Genomic DNA, 16,439 nt, shown 5'->3' on the forward strand with positions numbered 1-16,439 from the left:
CATCACCCTAATGGCAGAAAGTGAAGAGGAACTAAAAAGCCTCTTGATGAAGGTGAAAGTGGAGAGTGAAAAAGTTGGCCTAAAGCTCAACATTCAGAAAATGAAGATCATGGCATCCGGTCCCACCACTTCATGGGAAATAGATGGGGAAACAGTGGAAACAGTGTCAGACTTTATTTTTCTGGGCCCTAAAATCACTGCAGATGGTGACTGCAGCCATGAAATTAAAAGACGCTTACTCCTTGGAAGGAAAGTTATGACCAACCTAGATAGCATATTCAAAAGCAGAGACATTACTTTGCCAACAAAGGTCCGTCTAGTCAAGGCTATGGTTTTTCCTGTGGTCATGTATGGATGTGAGAGTTGGACTGTGAAGAAGGCTGAGTGCCGAAGAATTGATGCTTTTGAACTGTGGTGTGGGAGAAGACTCTTGAGAGTCCCTTGGACTGCAAGGAGATCCAACCAGTCCATTCTGAAGGAGATCAGCCCTGGGATTTCTTTGGAAGGAATGATGCTAAAGCTGAAGCTCCAGTACTTTGGCCACCTCATGTGAAGAGTTGACTCATTGGAAAAGACTCTGATAGCTGGGAGGGATTGGGAGCAAGAGGAGAAGGGGACGACAGAGGATGAGATGGCTGGATGGCATCACTGACTCGATGGACATGAGTCTGAGTGGGCTCCGGGTGTTGGTGATGGACAGGGAGGCCTGGCGTGCTGCGATTCATGGAGTCGCAAAGAGTTGGACACAACTGAGCGACTGATCTGATCTGATCACTACTACTATGATTACTATTGTTATTGCTGTTATTATTCTCAACCAAGAATTAACATGTACTAATTGAGCACTGTTATGAGTCCAACTGTGTTGATAAAAGATTTGTGAGATATGCTGAGTATTAAACCGTGAAGTATTGAGTCTAAGTTCTTACCACTAAGAACTAATTAGTATTTGATTAATTAATTAGTATTTGATTAATTAATGAAGGTATGCATTAGTAACCCAGAGAACAGTCAGTGAATTGGTGAGGAAGAATGAGGAAAAACAATATTCATATTCTGAGAGAACTGAATACATGAGAAGGAAAAAAGGAGACTCTATTAGGCTGGGATAAAGGCATTAAAGCATAAGCGGAGCAAAGTATAGATGGAGAAGCAAATGTCAACTGGCATGGATACAGGAAACTGCAATATAGTAAAGTAATGCAATGAATTGCTATACAGCAGGGAAAATTAACTAATTATACCTATATACCAGTGTGGACAAATATAACAAACAGAATATGGAGTAAAACAAGCAGTCACAAAATAAAAGCTATTATTATCTATTTATATAAAATTCTAAGATAGGCAAAACTAAATCACATTGTTACAGGATAACAAACATAAATGATAAACTTATAACAGTGATTATTTCAAAAGTTAAAATAGTGATTACATCTGGGGAAAGGAAGAGAAGGTCTCATGAAAAATTAATGTTCTATCATTTCATAATAAAGGTATGTATGAGAACATGGGTATTTTCTTTACAATTTTTTAAAAAATATACGTGTATGCTTTATATATTCTTTTTTATGGATGACGTATTTCATAATAAAAAGTAAAATAGATTAAAAGTAAGAGTGAGTGGAGTCCAGGAAGTTAGCATGCTCAACTAGAGGATATTGTATGCTGTGGACATTGTATACAGGAATTAAAACAAATAAGGTGATATTCAATCCATTTCTAAGTGCTAAATGGAGTCCAAGTGGTTGCTTTCCTCCCCCTGTAAGCTTAAAAATCTCACCTTCCTCAGTATATAAAAACAAATAATGGACGTCATCAAGCAGAGTCAAGGGGTCATGATGGAGGGTATTGAAACCTCAGAGAGGAATGTTACCTCTGACACCTAGCTAGCTGGGCTAGGGTATCAGACGCAAGGCAAGAGTTAGGCGTTGATAGCCAGCAGTTGTCTGTCAATATTCAGGGCTTCCTCATTACAATTGAGGCCCTTATTCCAGTTGACAAATGACACCCCACCGTAAGAGACGATGAAATTCATTCTGCTATCGAGGGTATGGTTAAAGCAGAATCTGGTCAGTCCTCAGTGGGAAAATGGAAGAGATCAAGCAGGGATAAACCAAAGGAATGTACTTCTACCAGGAAGATCAGAAAGAGATATAGGCTGATACATGTGCAAGTTTAGACACTTGGAGTTTATCTCTTGTGTCCAAAATCTGCCCCAGACATTCCATTACTCATTGCTCTTTTTCTTTTAATTCTGCTGTCGAGGAAATAAGATGCAAGCTGAGCAGGTGGGAACTAAATTCAATAAGTTTCACGTTCTATTTGAATGCTTCTAGAGTTTAGCCAGCAATGAAAAGGTTTAGTCTGAGCTCCTTATTATTATTTTTTTTTAATATCCAGCCAGCTAAGAGATAGATAGCTGGATATTCGAAAGTATTATTTGGGTTGTTTTTTATTATTTGTTATTGGGTTATTTGTTATTATTATCTGTGTTATTTGGGTTCAATTAAAATTGCTGTCTCTATCCCTCACTCTCAGAAAGTCTTCTGGGAACAAGGTAAATGTCCAGGGGTAAATAGAACACTAGAGTACAGAAGAAGCTTGCCTTTTTATGACCTTTATTTTACTGTTGTTATTGTATGTAAAGTAGTAGACACTTTACATAATCCCTCAACAACCTTGCAAAATTGCTCTTTTTCTCAATAAGAAAACGGAGATGCTGAGAGGTTAAATAATTTGACCATAAACGTATAGTGCAGCTCGGGTGCCAACTTGGTTCTGTCTGAAAACAACTCAAAGGCAGTAGTCAGGTAATCTCTAGTCTCTTAAAAAGCAGGCTGCTGCTGCTGCTAAGTCACTTCAGTCATGTCCGACTCTGTGCGACCCCATAGACGGCAGCCCACCAGGCTCCTATGTCCCTGGGATTCTCCAGGCAAGAGTACTGGAGTGTGTTGCCATTTCGTTCTCCAATGCACGCATACATGCTAAATCGCTTCCATTGTGTCCGACTCCTTGTGACCTCATAAACGGCAGCCCATCAGGCTCCTCTGTCCACAGGATTCTCTAGGCAAGAATACTGGAGTGGGTTGCCATTTCCTCCTCCAAAAAGCAAGAATACTGGAGCGGGTTGCCATTTCCTTCTCCAAAAAGCAAAAAGAAGGAGAAGACTTGAAAAGGAATCTTATCAGAGCTGGTCACAGAGGTGGGAAGATCGTTCCCTGAAAGACTGGTGTATCTAGGGGAAGTCTTTCTGAACTAATCAAAGACTGGAAGGTAAGGGGACCATGTGAACTGGAAAAGGTGTAAGTCATCTAAAGTGGGCAGTGGCTCCTCATGCACCATTGTTGTAATGTGGGATTTAGGCCTAATTTTCTTACTTTTCAAGAGGCCAGAAATCCAGACATTAGGTTAAAAAAAAAAAATCTCCTGAGTTTTTACAAAAGACACTATAATGACCAAACAAAGTCTGCCATCAGTCTGAATTTGCCCTGTAGGCAACTAGTTTGCAACCGTGAACTTATTCCAATATTGCCAGCTTGGGCTTGCAGATGGTTTTCTTCTTAGCCTCCAGAGAATTAACTAGCTGTCCCTTTTTCAGGGAAGGCCAGATTTGTTCTTCCAGTTGGACTTTCTCTAGTTCTCTATGGATCCCTATCCTGTCTCTCCCTCCACAGACCTATTTTTTTTTGTTTAATTAACATGTTTAATGTTTTTCTTTCCTGCTAGGCTGTAAGTTCATGAAGGAAGGAGACATTTCTGTGTTGGTCATTGTCACTGGGCTCCCCAGAATCAGATTGGCTGATGGAGAGTTATGTGAAGAACATTTACTGAAGAGCGTGCTCAGGAGCACCAGGTGGGTGAGGGAACAGGACTGGTCTGGGAGATATTAGGGTGAATGACTTAGTAGAGCTCCTACCTGGGAGACAGCCATGTATAGTATATAATTTGTGTGTTATTACTTTAAAATAAAGATATGAAAAAATGGGTTTTATTTGAAATTATATTAAATTCTATATTATTTACTTTTCTGTTATGTAAATGCTATTTTTTTTCCAACCAAAGCAATGAAACTAGTTAACAGTGGCAATTAGTAGTAATTAATAGTAGGACTAATGAATTATATGTGTGAGGAAGATTTAATAATATTTTGATAATATTTCTTTCCTCTGATGTAATGATTTATTTTAACTCTTCTTCTTAATGGGGTACTAAATAATTGCAGGCTATACTTGTATGTATTTTTAAGATTCATATTATTTAAACAGATACTGCCCATATCTGTTTAATCAAAAAAGTAACAATGAGATGTTTCTTATTGTCTTATGATAGCAGTAGAATATTTGTACTCTTTCAGTTTGCTTTTTCTTTTTGTTGAAGATTTATTTACTTCTTTATATTTGGCTGTGCCGAGTCTTCGTTCCTGCACGTGGGCTTTCTCTAGTTGCGGCAAGCGGGGGCCATTCTGTGCAGCGTGCGGGTTTCTCATTGTGGCGGCTTCTTTTGTTGTGGAGCAAGGGCTCAGAACGTGGGCTCAGCAGTTGTGGTGCAGGGGCTTCGTTGCCACATGGCATGTGGAGTCTTATTGGCAGGCAGATTCTTTACCACTGGACCGTGAAGGAAGCCCCTCAGTTTCCTTTTTCAGTGACACCTCTCTGAATGCCGGAAGCCTTTGCCTTAGGACATATTTTTTCCTTTTATGTAGTGGTGGAAGTAAACGTAGTTAGTTGAATGTAAAATTCATTTTGACTTGCAGGTCTGCTCTTTTTTCTTCCAATTTTATTGAGATATAATTGATATACAGCACTGTATAAATTTAAGGTGTACAGCATAGTGGTTCAGCTTACATATGTTGTCAAATGATTACCATGTTTAGTGAGCATCCGTTTTATCATGCAAATACAAAATTAAGGAAATAGAAATTTTTTTCCTTGTGGTGAGAACTCATGAGGATTTACTGTCTTAAAAACTTTCACTTATACAGAAGTGGTAATTATGTTTATCATGTTGTACATTATGTCTTTTGTAAGTAAGTTATAAGTGCTTACTTATAACTGGAAGTTTGACCTTTTGACTGCCTTCATTGAATCTCCCCTTTCACAATCTCAATAAGTACAAATCTGACCTCTTTTTCTATGAGTTTATTTGTTGGTTTGTCTGTTTCTGAAGTATAATTAATCTACAACACTGTGTTAGAGCCTGTTACACACCACAGTGATTTGATATTTCTATATATTTCAAAATGATCCCCATGATAAGTCTAGTTACCAAAGATAGTACATAGGTATAAGCCCACTTATTTCTGATGTCAATCCAATCTGATATTGATCCAGATATCATCTCAACAATTTGGGCATTGAATATTTGGGATTTTACTTGGTAATAACAGCATGTTTTTAGATGTATAAGAATTAATTTCAAGGTCTTCCAAAAGTCCATTCATTTTATATCTACACACCAGCTGTTATCAATCAGATCCTGTGCATGTAGAAGTTAATCAGGTATGTTGCTGCTGCTGCTAAGTCGCTCAGTCGTGTCCGACTCTGTGCAACCCCATAGACGGCAGCCCACCAGGCTCCCCCGTCCCTGGGATTCTCCAGGCAAGAACACTGGAGTGGCTTGCCATTTCCTTCTCCAATGCAGGAAAGTGAAAAGTGAAAGTGAAGTCGCTCAGTCATGTCCGACTTTTAGCGACCCCATGGACTTCAGCCTACCAGGCTCCTCCATCCATGGGATTTTCCAGGCAAGAGTACTGGAGTGGGGTGCCATGGCCTTCTCTGTCAAGTAGGTTATCCGTATCTAAATCATTCATCATTTTTAAACATTCTTAAGCACATAGGACATCACCGTATTAAATACTCTTTCTCAGCGTCGAAGGCAGAGGTAATCTGAACTTGTGAAATTGAAAAGTTGGATTTCAAATAGGGTAATTTAGTAAAGGAATGAGAAAGTCCTGTTTAACTTGGCTGCCATTTTCTGAGTTTTAAATCAGTCTTATTTCTCAAAAAAAAAGAGTCATTTTTTTTTCACTGTATGAATTTTGCTGAAATCTACACATAACATCAAACAATTCACGTGCAGTCAATCCACCCTTTTCCAGGTTCCTTATGGCCTCTTTAAAGATCATTGAAGTTTCAGAGAAACAGCATATACACTTCTGTTTTACTGTAATCTTTTTTCCATTCTCCTTCTGGATGCATTTTCATATTAGAGAAGGACATTATTCTTGTCTCACACTTTAAAAATATGATTTTACAGTAAGCTAATGTTTTAACATCTTTTCTGTGCCAGTAACAATGGCCAGACCAATCCTGTGGTCACACATCTAAGGACACAATCTCCTTCCATTTCTATAAAGCCAATAATCTTATGAAGTGCTTCTGTACATTTTATGGAAACTGAAAAGTGACCAATATTTTTATTATAAAAACCTCAATATTATGGGCAAGCAATTAAGTCTTTTTCCCCCAAAATAACTGTTGTGTACAGGTGTGTAGAACATAGCAGGTAAGACCTTTTTATTTTCTTTAGTAAGAAGTTTCTAGATAAGAATTTTACAAAATTTAACTTTGAATAGTACATCTGTTGAATATAGAGATAGATGAGCAAAATCTACTTCTGTTTGAACAAGATAGTAACCATATTTTATATTTTCTGTAGTTTGATTAAAATCTTTATAGAAATCAACAAGATGATTTAAAACTCCATTTGTTTTTCAAATCAAAATACCTACGAACCAAGGGGAGCCTTTTTTCTTGCCATGATTAAATTTATCACTTATACTATAGAAAGTATGGTCATTGGTAATATCTGACTTAATTCTAAGGGATCAATACATCTGTTATCAAAATTCTCCATTTTTTGGGGGGGGGCACAAATAATTTTTATTGGACCACAATATTTTAGTTGGGACCTCTGAATCAGAAGATACAGGTTTACCCAGCATCATGGAGCAATGAAGGGACTGATAATGTGCTGTATATGGTATACCTAGATTAATTTGTGGCCAGTATTTTCAACTGGTATCTTTTGGATAAGATGGGATAAAAAAACGTTGATTGCTTTAAAGTACTTGTGTGTTTCATTCCTAACTTGAGAGATTTAATCTTCTTAGGTGATTTTACCTCTCTTTCTCCACCATGCCCGACCAGTTCTTTTTTGTATATCACACCCATATGGTACCAACAGTAGTTCCTCTTTTAGTTTGGTCATGTGTTCAGAATTTAATCAAGTGCTTCTAACAGTATGAAAGACCAAGCCTTGAGCTGTATATTTTACGGGGGCACTCTGACTCAACACTTCATCTTCAACTCTTTACTGGAGTTAATCCTAATTTTTAGAAAATTGTTTAATTTTCCTACATGCTACAGGCATAGGAAGCTGTACTAAAAGGAAGAGGCTCTGATAGGAAACTGCAGTGAGTCCTGATGTCACTTAGTTCAGCACAATGGAAATAGAAGCCACCTCCCTTCTGTTGTTCCATTTCCCCTTTTGGATGAGCAAGAGAGAATCATCTTTAGGGCATTATGTATTCATCGAGGGGCAGTGACCTTAATCCATAAAGCCCTATAGAGTTTATGCTTTGATTACCTTAAAGCCCGCCTCCCCTTATACAGTGTACCAGACAATCAAAATTGCCCCACAATGTGCCTGCTAATGTTCCCAATTTCAGTAGACCCAAGACTGAGCCATCTGGTAAATAAGGCTTGGCACAGAGATTCCCCTTAAAGTGATCTGACCATGCCACATAGTTTGCCTAGAAATCTCTTCCTGAATTGCCATGAGGCTAGGCCAGTTTTAGAACTCTCTTTGGATCATTGGAGAATAGAGTAACTAAAATAAACTATAATTGTAGATTTACTACAACAACACTTCTTTTTTCTAAATAATGGTATTTAGAGATTTCTTGTGATTAAAAGGGGATGAATGAAGGATACATTCAATATGGGGAAAAATATTTTTTGGAGGACCTACAGTTTGGCAGGAAATTGGTATGTTTTCTCATTTGACTCTCACAACTCTATGACATAGATGTTATTATTCTTATTTTACAAATGAGGAAACTGGCTTAGAAATGTTAAGTAACATTTCCAAAAGTGATGGGCTTGTCATTCAAATTCAAGTGCGTGGGCTCCAGATTCCGGGTCTTTACACTCTGTTACCCAAACAATAACTCTTTCTGAACTCCTTATTTCTCACTCTGGCTCTAATTAATTTTTTCTTTATCCTCTTTACTTTTATTATATTGTCCACCAGCCTGTATATATTTTCCTCATTTCTCCTTTTGGTAGTCTCTTAATATCTTCTTTTAATGACTCTATTTTTAGTTTCATTTCTCATCTCCTACAGCTTTAGCCATTGTTATCTTTCCTGGACCAATGTATTAATTTACTAACCGATCTCATATTTATTCTCTCTCCTTTGGATCTCTTCTTCATACGTGATTATCTTAAAAGAAATAACTAAATTATGCTACTGCTTTGTTCAAAATCCTGAGATGGGCTCACATCACAGTTTAGAGTAAAATCCTCTCTTCTGATGGCCGAGACAGCTCTGTGGAATCTGGCCTCCACCTTTCTCTCTCATTGTGTCTCCTGCTACTGCTCCCCAGGCTCCCCTAACTCCAGCCACACTGGTTTACCCACAGGAGCTTGCATCCAAGTTCATTCCTGCTTTTGTCCCTGGTGCTCCTTTGCCTTCCTCTGACTTTTCTTGGCTCATTCTCTTCATTTAGGTCTCTGATCAAACTTATATCCTTGAAAACTTGAGAGAGGTCTTCCTTGACAATTCTAAAATAACTACCAACTAGTCCTACTTTGGGGTTTCCCTGGTGGCTCAGATGGTAAAGAATCTGCCTGCAATGCAGGAGACTCAGGTTCAGTCCCTGGGTCTGGAAGATTCTCTGGAGAAGGGAAAGGCAACCCACTTCAATATTCTTGCCTGAAGAGTTCCATGGACAGAGGAGCCTGGTGGGTACAGTCCATAAGGTCACAGAGTTGGACACAACCGAGTGACTAATGCACACAGTCCTACGTTAATGCATTACCCTAGAATTTACCACTCACTACCTGGAATTATATTAGTCATGAACACAAAGTTATTCTCTTTGTCTTTCTCCTGCTGTGAGAATATAGGCTCCATGGTAACAGGAACCTTTTCCGTCTTGTTTATCACTGCATCCCAGAGCCTAGTAGAGTCCCTGCTTATACTCAGGGACTCAAGAAATATTTGTTGAGTGAATAAAGATATACTTATACAAGTGCCTCAGGAATTTTCAGGGTGATCTTAGCAAACTGCTTTTCTGAACTCTAAATTATTTCTTCATTTCCCTTATTTATTTTTAAATCAAGCTCTTACTTTAGCACTTGATCTCATACTGCCTTATGACATATATTATATTATTACTTAAATAATGTCCATACAATATTATTATAGTTTGTTTTTCAATAGTAGCTTAAGGTACTACTCTTAGTATTATCCAGATGCTTTGTTATTTATTGACTGAATTAATGACATGTTATTAAATCCCAAAACAATATTCTAATGCTTTTAAAATATTATTTCTTTTATCCTTATAAAGATTTATAGAAATATATTTCTTTTCTCCTTTATCTCCTTTATTACTAAAAGTAGAAAATTCTTATTCTCTTGCAAATAAAACCATGGTTCAGAAAGGAGAAATGAAATGCTTCATTAAGGTTGTACATCTAAGAAAAGATGAAGTGGGTCTTAAACATAGATACTGACTTGAAAACAAATGATCCTTCCACTAGAGGCTATAGCTTTGCAGTAAATCTCTATGAATGTAATTTCATTCATATGGCATAATGACTCCCAAATCCTACTGAGCTGACTTGTCTATTGTGGGTGAAGAGGAAGAGGAGAATGTGTTGCTCTTGATTACCAACTTTATGCCATGTACTTATGGTGTTGTGTGAAGAAAGACTAGAAAGGCAACTGAGTCTACTCAAAAGAAAGGCGTTTAAAAACATAAAACACATGGGCACAGAGGGTAAAGCACAGTCTTGACCCAGTCCTCCATATTATAATACTGAGCCCCAAGACACACTGTGTTACTTCCCCTTTTCCCTCCCATGACCATTATTCCAAACTGGCCTGAGACACGCAAGATAGTGTAGCTCTACTTAAAACTGGGACACTTAAAGTATCAGTTCAGTTCAGTTCAGTCGCTCAGTCATGTCCAACTCTTTGCGACCCCATGAATCACAGCACGCCAGGCCTCCCTGTCCATCACCATCTCCCGGAGTTCACTCAGACTCACATCCATCGAGTCAGTGATGCCATCCAGCCATGTATAGCCTAAGGGAAAAAGTTTCAGTCACTAGCTGACCATATTTCAGTTCTCCATAGTTGTCCAAAGCTATATCCTTGGCATTTTTGCAAGCATGACATGGTGCAAGATGCCTGGCAAAACCCAAAATTCCTGCCTGAAGAGCACACGAGAGGGAAGCAGCACACCTTAGGGGTTTGGTGATTTGAGAAGTTTGACATTTCATGTCGTGATCTTTACATTTACTGCACTTTCTCATTCAAGCTGAATTTCATGAATATTATCATGAATCAGTGGCAAGGTTTCAAACACAAGAACCACCATGGCATCCTATATGACAAAGCAAATTCCAGGGTCCTTGTTGCTAGAGATTCTCATTTAGTTGACCTTGAGTGAACCTGAGAACCCGTCTAAACAAGTAGTTCCAGGTGATTCTGATAACACATTATCTGCAGAGATATATCCGTGTAGGAAAACCTTTCTCCCCACTCAGATATTTTAACTCTGCAATTGTATTTTATGTCTCTGAATAATTTATTATTCTCCATATGAACATGAAGGACAAGTGAATATTGTTAAGTATATTAATATTAGAGACTGAAATCCAAAATGATAATCAGCCAAGAGATTGTTCTTATAATGATTTATTCAAGTCTTTTTTTTTTTTTTTTGGTCTTGTAGGGCTTTTAATGCACAGTCAATCTTTTAAATTACATATTGGCCAAGTGTTAGCTCACAATCTATATTACTAAGTACTAAAAGCTGGCCCAGAATTCTGGCAAGAAGGATGAACTGTGAACAGTGAGGCCTGACAACCAAAATGGTATGAAGTGCTTAGATCACCTTGTGGGGAAATCTTGGCACTAATACTAATCCGTATTTCCCAGAAGATTCCTCTAAGTGTCACACAGTGAGGAAACCATTAGCAGACACACTGTGAGAGGATTTTGATTGCTTTGATACGTACGTGCTGCATCTTCTGGGTATTTTTTTACTGCTTTCATTACATTAACTTCTCTAAATAGTTATTGAAAACTTAGACTCTATAAAGTTATATAGTCATATTCCTTGCTCTATTTACCCCATAAGATATGGATAGAAGCAGCCCTGGATGTTATTAATTGCGAGAGACTATGAAAAGCACTACACAAAGGGTATGAACAGTGCTCAGAGTTTGGAGGCTGTGAAGAAGGTGGAGAGATGATATTTGAGCTAGACCATCAAGTGTAAGTAGCCTTTCAGTTGGAAGAGAAGGGAACAAAAGCCTTTCCAAAGAGAAGGGCTGCTTTAGGATAGAATAATAGCAACTAATATTTATGGAGAACTTATTATTTGCTAGACACTGTTATGAGCACTTTGTGTTTTATCTCATTTAATTCTCAAAAAACTATGCAATGGGTGCTGTTAGTATCTTCCGTGTGTAAATAAGGAGACCCATCTGTGTGCATAGGTTTGCAATGTTCTTGGGTAGCATGATTGGTTAGGCAGTGGCAAATGGCATGGTGTGACCTGAGCCAACAGAGGACTCAAGGTAGGCCGGGGCCAGGCGATGAAGTGCGTCTGTTAGATTCTTTCATTACACAGAGGATTTTGGTTTTACTTTTTTAAATTAGTGTTTCTAATTACAAAGGTGATGTCTACATATGATTTTAAAATGTACAAGGAGCACACAATAAAAAGAATCTTTGGCACCCTTGATCTTCAGTTCCACTGCCTTCCTCCTGGGAAGCAACCATGATCACCAACGACTTGTGTATCTTTGTGGACACAGTGTGTGTAACGTCTCTTGTCTTTGCCCTTTGTTGCACACTCTAGTACACACTATACAGACCTTGCTTTGTATCTTGAGATTGTTCTGTATCAGCACATTTGGCACATTTGGCTCTATCTCATTCTTTTCCACAGCTTCGTGTTTCCCAATTATGTGGTTGAACCATGGTTTATTTAACCAGTCCACTAATGATAGACGTTAAATATGTTGCTAGTCAATACACAACGCTGATTTGAATATTTTTGTCTTTGAAAACATTCACGTTTTACTTACAGGAGATGCTCCTCAAGGTGAAATTTCTGTGCCCCAGGAATAACTGTAAACAGGGGAGTGGCATGAACAAGTTGGCCTTTTAGAGCAGTCCATCTGGCCCTTGTGTGGTGGATACAGTGGTGGGAGGAGCAACTAGAAGCAAGGAGGTTGCGAGGCTTGCGTTTCTTCAAGAGTGAGACAGTGAGAGTTGTGGAAAGCCCTGGCAAGGAGTCCTGGGAGTGGAGGACAGATTGGAGGAACAGTTTCTGGATACAGTCATTGAGAGAGTTTGCACCGACCATCTGACTTTTCCTCTCCTTTACTCCTTTCTGTTTTCCACTGAGTTCTTTTCAGCAGGTATCCAGAGCCCGTGATCAGAAAGTATTTGTGCCAACATCACCACCTCTATCTTTGGGGGTAAAGTATTTTGAATTTAGTAACCACAGATAATTTAAGGAGCCAACAAGCAGTGGGAGGAAACTGTTCTTAAAAATGAATTCCCAAAGGGACCGTCCAGTTACCTTCCTGGGCAGTGAATGCTCCCAACTCTGCCAAAGGATTGCAGATGGAGCTGTGTATCTGTGTATCTTTTCTTGCCATCTTTCCTTTCAGTGCAGTTCAGTTCAGTCGCTCAGTTATGTCTGACTCTTTGTGACCCCATGGATTGCAGCATGCCAGATTTCCCTGTTCATCTTTCTTTAAAAAATTTTTTTCTCCTACACATAAAAGCAAACTTGTTATCTTTTTCATTTGCGGGTAACTACCATACCCTCATTAAGCCCCATGATTTCTTCATTTGTTGTCTAGTCATAATCTTAATTACCCCCGCTTAAAAAAGCTTAACCTACTTAAAGGAGAAATAACAAACTAATCCTAGTTTGACAACACATGTACCTTGCATCTGGCATTGGAAGCAACAAGGTTTACCCAGCATCTATCACTGTGCAGCTTCCAAGGGGAAAATGCAAAGAAGCGAAGGCTCGCGGTTATCATCATCTTTTCTCTCTGTCTCTTGCATGGAGTCAGCTTTGGAAATGGACTCACTCACTCCAAGCCTGAGCACCAGAGACCTCCACAGCCCTTGTGCCCTAGGGCTATCCAGCTTTTTGTAACAGAGAAATGGAGCAGAACTCCTCCTGGTGTGGTTGCAAATCAATTAGAATTTGAGAAACATGACACTGAAAGCCAGAGAGGACTGGCTGCCAGTCACACAGCATGCCTTTCTGCCAGGGCATTCCTGCGCCCGGTGACTTGGTGTGGCTCACCGTTTTGGCTAGGAAGGAACCCAGCACCCTCACAGGCCCATGCTGCTCATCTGTCAGGCAGGTTTTGATGATGGACATCGTAGGACAGTAGTTGTTGTTCGTGGGGTGGGGGGAAGTGGAATCGGCAGCTTTGTCTTCCAGGCAAAGGGCATTCACAGTGAGCTCGGGGCTTCCTAATGCTTCCGTTTTAATTACTATTGTTCGGTTTCCCTGGAGGAAGAAGAAAGGAAAAGGAAAGTTGTAACTGGGATTTTTCAGGTGGTGGGGCCTATTTATTTGTTTTTAGTGGTGAACCTGACTTTATTCAGCACATTTCTCTCCCTATATATATATTTTTGGCTGTTCGTTGCTGTGTGTGGGCTTTCTCTAGCTGCGGTGCGTGGGCTTCTCATTGCAGTGGCCTCTCGTTGCAGAGCAGGGCTCTAGGGCAGGAGGGCTCGGTAGTTGTGATGCATGGGCTTAGTCGCTCTGAGGTGTGTGGAATCTTCGAGGACCAGAGATCGAACCTGTGTTCCCTATACTGGCAGGTAGATTCTTAACCACTGTACCACCAGGGAAGTCTAGCACATTTCTTTTTATTCCTGAAGACACTGAAGTTCAGAGTAGGTGGAGAAACGGAAACAGTAGAGATGAGGAGGAGGAAACATGGGGTAAGTTTTCAATTCACTTCCTGCTTACGTGCCTGGAACATTTCTCTAAGGCAGAACTTCTCAAATAGAACTTCTCAAACTTCTCACAATTTCAGGATTCCAAAATATTGATCCTTTCAGCTCACAAGTGGCAGAACAAGGCCTTAAAAGGGACTTCAGCAGCCTTCTCTATGTATCTCAAGTCATTTTCAAATATGGTCCTTTTGTGCACATGTGACATATTTAGAGGCACTAAGAAAAGCTGTCTTGGAACCTAACAGTCCTAAATTCTTGGAGAGAAACACAAGATGGCTATTTGACCCCATCAAAGCTCTGGTTTGCTAGGCTGTGTGGGTGTGGATGTGTGTTTACATATGTATGCATTATGTACATATGTGTGTCTGTACATATATCTATATCAATAGAGAGAATTAGAGAGTTAATCAATCAAGTTAATCAAGAATTAGAGAGTTAATCAAGCATACGTTCCAACAGCATATGCTTTGGAGTCTGGAAGATTTGGTTTAAAATTTCACTTCACCATTTTCTCATTGTGTGTGAACTTGAGCAGGTTACTAAACTCTTTTGAACCTTGGTTTCCTGGGAAGTAAATACCTACCTCTCAGGGTCATGATCTTGAGCAAGTCAAATTCTTTGTTCTTCAGTTTCCTCATGTGTAAAATGGGATAATAATAGTATCTATCTCAAACTTCTGTAAGGATTAATATGTTAACTCATGTCTTAGTATATGAGTTAATATGTATATAAATTGGTTAGAACATTGCCTGGTATGTGATTCACTGTGAAGTTGTGAGTCTTCATTATTACCAACCACCATCATCAAGTAAAATGATGGGTCTCATAGACAGGATAGCTATCATCGTCATAACTGTAGTTAGCTTTGGGGAAGAAAATGGTTTTTGTTCCCAACATAGAAAATAAAAATGTGTGGAGCTCTGACAATGTGGAAAAAACTGCTGAGAATATAGGAGATAAGGCTGTTTTCTGAGTGAGTGTAACGTAGACATCATCTTCGCAGCCTAGAAGATGAGCTCAACGCTGGCCTCTTATCTTGTCAAAGGTCTCTTTATTCATTCCTTCCCAGCTTCCCTCTGTCCTATTCCCATCTTTGTTAAAGCACTTATCCATTAATCCTGCCAAAAAGAAAAATGGGAATATTTGTGTTCTTTGGAATCCCTGCCTGTTCTTGCCAAATCAAAAACCCGGCTGCCAAGGAAGCCTTGCCCGGGGGCTCCCTGGCTTCCCTTTGGCGTTCCCATTCTGCTGATCTCCACATTGGCAGCTGAAGGAAACAATGCTCATGGGAAAGAGTGTGAAGAGTCAGCAAAAGCTGAGCTGAGCTAAAGTATTATTAGAAACAGAAGAATAATCAACAAACTGAGCTTTCAGACAGGAAAATGGAGACAACAGAGAACAAGTCCAGTGGGTACCTCACAGGGCCAGGAGTCGTGGGTCACATATATTGCGGAGGCGTGTGGCATGGCAAAGTGAGCCCCGTGTGTGCACTTCTTGTTGCTCCCTGTCATTCCATCTTAATCCACCCCATCTCTAAGAATCTGAGCAGAGAGCAGCCCCTAGGAGAGGGAGAAAGCAGTAGTCGCCTCCCTGATTCATTCTGCCCACCCCTGCCTTTTCCCTGTGCCTGCTGGATTGTCAGGGAGCTGGAAGAAGGAGGGCATGAGTCAGAACTGGAATAGTCCAACTAGAGTTCAGTCCAAAGCTCCCAGGATGGCAGTCCGGCCCAGGGGTTAGGACAGCCACATGGGAGTCACAGGGACCTGAGTTCAAATCATAGCTCTTCTCTGCAACTGAATGAGCATGCTCAGGTTATTCATTTCTCTAAGCCTTGGGACCCGCATCTGAGAGACAGAATTAAAGGCAGTTGCACATATTACATTGTGACTGAACAAGCTAAAGTATGGAGAGAATTGCCACAGTGGGCATCACAGGTGCTTAAGAAATGCTGCTGCTGCCGCTAAGTCACGTCAGTCGTGTCCGACTCTGTGCGACCCCATAGACGGCAGCCCACCAGGCTCCCCCATAAGAAATGCTAGCTATCATTATTATCATTAACATTAAAGTCGCATATTAACTGCTCTTCAATGAGTCTGTCCACTGCCACCCCTGAGACAAAATCTTTTTCCTTTTTTTGCTCACATCTGCTGACAGCTTCCTGTTTCCCTTCTTGACTCCATTTCCTCTTTGAATAC

The 16,439-nt window shown here is 39.7% G+C and overlaps 1 protein-coding gene across 1 annotated transcript in view; it reads left to right on the top strand.

Moving 5' to 3' along the window:
- The first annotated feature begins 3,064 nt into the window (after positions 1 to 3,064).
- Positions 3,065 to 16,439, top strand: part of RSPO2 (R-spondin 2) — a 228,149-nt gene continuing 214,774 nt past the window's right edge. Inside the window, exons 1-2 of the mRNA XM_061439140.1 lie at positions 3,065 to 3,276; positions 3,730 to 3,856. The gene's annotated coding sequence lies outside the window, so the exon portion shown is untranslated. The remainder of the gene's footprint in view (positions 3,277 to 3,729; positions 3,857 to 16,439) is intronic.

Source organism: Bos javanicus, chromosome 14 (assembly GCF_032452875.1).
Source record: "Bos javanicus breed banteng chromosome 14, ARS-OSU_banteng_1.0, whole genome shotgun sequence".
Classification (NCBI taxonomy): Eukaryota; Metazoa; Chordata; class Mammalia; order Artiodactyla; family Bovidae; genus Bos; species Bos javanicus.